Genomic DNA, 2,726 nt, shown 5'->3' with positions numbered 1-2,726 from the left:
TGAATTCCATGTGTCTAACACACGTGGGTATAGCTACAAAATTAGAAAACAGCAGAGCTCCCATGACTTTCAGAAACATTTTTTCACACTCAGAGTTACTGAAGCATGGAACAAACTACCTGCATCAGTTGTTAGTTGCCAAGACATTGTATCCTTTAAAACCTCCATGCTTCCTGAAATTCACCAACACTACACCTGATATTCCCCCCACCTCCATACACATGTACACCATGACTCATACACTGTTCATTTCCTAACATTTGTACATAATCCTATGTACTGGCAACTATACACAATAATTTCATTATTATTATTATTATTGAAGGCCGTGATCTGGCAGAATCGCTAGCATGCTGGATGAAATGCTTAGTGGTATTTTGCCCATTGCTATGTTCTGAGTTCAAATTCCACCGAGGTCAACTTTGCCGTTCATCCTTTCAGGGTCGATAAATTAAGTACCAGTTTAGTACTGGGTCAATGTAATCGACTACTCCCTCCTCCAGATTTCAGGCTTTGTTCTTATAGCAGAAAGGAATTTTCTTGGCTTGGCTTCACTGACGAAAATTAGGAAGGCTGTTGTCCACATCTGCATGCTCGTTCATGGCTGAAAAGACCAATGTGGGATCAACATATCTAATTGCAATAACGACAGAGGTATGATTGTCCAGGATCCGATGATGCAGCTGCATTATCTTTTCACCTCTGACGGTTGTCTTCAAGAGATGCACTGCGAGAGATCTCAAACGAGGAAACAGCATCGCTAATGGTATGGCACCAAGCAGCATGGTCAGCTGTTAGAGTGGACCATTCACGATAATCAGTGTCACAAATGCTAAGGGACTGCTTCAGGCAGTCCTTGAAATGCTTCTTTGGTGCCCCCCTCTCTGTTGTGGCCAGTGGTGAGCTCACTGTACATGATGATCTTGGGTAGGTGGTGGTCTTTCATCCTGTCAACGTGTCCTGCCCAATGTAGTCATGTCTCAAATAAAATGGCTTCCAGGCTGGTGACCTTTGCTCACTTGAGGACCTCAGTGTTGGTAATGTAGTCACTCCAGTAGATGTTGTGGATGGTATGAAGGCAGTGTTGGTGAAAACGTTCAAGGAGCCTGAGATGACCAGTAGGGGACCCAGGACTCAGAGTCATATAGGAGTGTTGTGAGGATGATGGCCCTGTAGACTAACTTTTGTGCTGATCTTAAAATGTGTAGTGGCGCGAAATTATGGCCGCCATTAAGGAAGTACAATCTACGCATGCGCAAGGGACTTGCCTTCCCGGAAGCCCCTCGAGTGCACATGCGTAGTAAAACCAGCACTTAAAGCGCTTCTTTCGCTTTCTAAGCCTCTTTAGCATGATGCCTTCGATTTAACAACTTGATCCTCTGAGATTCCTCAACGAAGCTTTTAACCTTCCAATGCTGATTACAAGTTAACCAGCGACTACTAGGCTGAATGACACAGGATTTGTAAAACCAAGCATCACCAAAAATAAAACTTATTTTATTATGTTGTTAATTGTTCTACTGTTTCTTAATATATAGTTTTGTTGAAAGGTGATAGAGAGAGACTAATGTCTCTATTGCAACTATCAACCTTTTACAAATGCTTATTCCACACATGCTTGTGCAGTCTGCCAAATTTTGTGCCTCGTGCCTAAAGAATAGAAAAAAAAAAAAAGAATACTTGCATCTGATAAAATGTTATGTCCAAGATAAGTGAACTGCTGTATCGACTTCAGTTCTGTTTCAGCAATGGTGATGTGGGGCATCCTGTACTCTTCCTGGTTGGTATAAGACTTCAGTCTTTTTCAAGCTTACTTCCAGCCCAAAGAGCTGGGCGGCTTCTGTAAAGCAGGATGTGATGCGCTGGAGGGCTCTTTCTATGTGTGCGACAAGTGCAGCATCATCTCTAAAGAAGAGGTCCTGGATCACTTGCTCTTGAGTCTTAGTGTGGGCCAGTAGGTACCAGAGGTTGAAAAGATTGCTGTCTAGATGGTACCTGATGTAGACGCCATCTTCAGCTTGATCTACTGAACTTGACCGTCTAGCTATTGTTGATTGGTAGGTATGTAGCTTTGGATTTGATCGCGTTTTGCCAGATACGAATTTCAAATCACAATTCAATCATATTTTGCTCATGTGTGCAACAGATTTTATCCAATGAATGGCTGTTGTTCACGTGACAGTTTGGTAGCTCTTCTGGAACTTTCCAGGAGCAAGGCCTATAAATACAGTCAATTTAAGCGCCAATTTCGCAGAGTACCATAGACGTCAGAGCCGGTATGACATTCCCAACTCTCGTCAAATTCAGTGTATATAGCTGTTTAATGGCTGCCTATACAGTCGAGGATATTGAAGACATGACAGCATCTGAAGATTTAATATGTCAAAACCACCCCAAGTGTTACACCTTGAATAGACATTTTCCTTACATGCCATATTATGCTATTTTCACCATACTGCTCATATGTTGTTGGCACTCCGTCGCGGGTTTCAGTTGATCCAATCAATGGAACAGCCTGCTCGTGAAATTAACGTGCAAGTGGTTGAGCGCTCCACAGACACGTGTACCCTTAACGTAGTTCTCAGCGATATTCAGCGTGACAAGGCTGACCCTTTGAATTACAGGCACAACAGAAACAGGAAGTAAGAGTGAGAGAGAGAGAAAGTTGTGGTGAAAGAGTACAGCAGGGTTCGCCACCATCCCCCGCCGGAGCCTCGTGGAGCTTT

The sequence above is a fragment of the Octopus bimaculoides genome, chromosome 7, assembly GCF_001194135.2.
Source record: "Octopus bimaculoides isolate UCB-OBI-ISO-001 chromosome 7, ASM119413v2, whole genome shotgun sequence".
In the NCBI taxonomy this organism is placed as follows: domain Eukaryota; kingdom Metazoa; phylum Mollusca; class Cephalopoda; order Octopoda; family Octopodidae; genus Octopus; species Octopus bimaculoides.
This window is presented reverse-complemented; position numbering follows the sequence as displayed.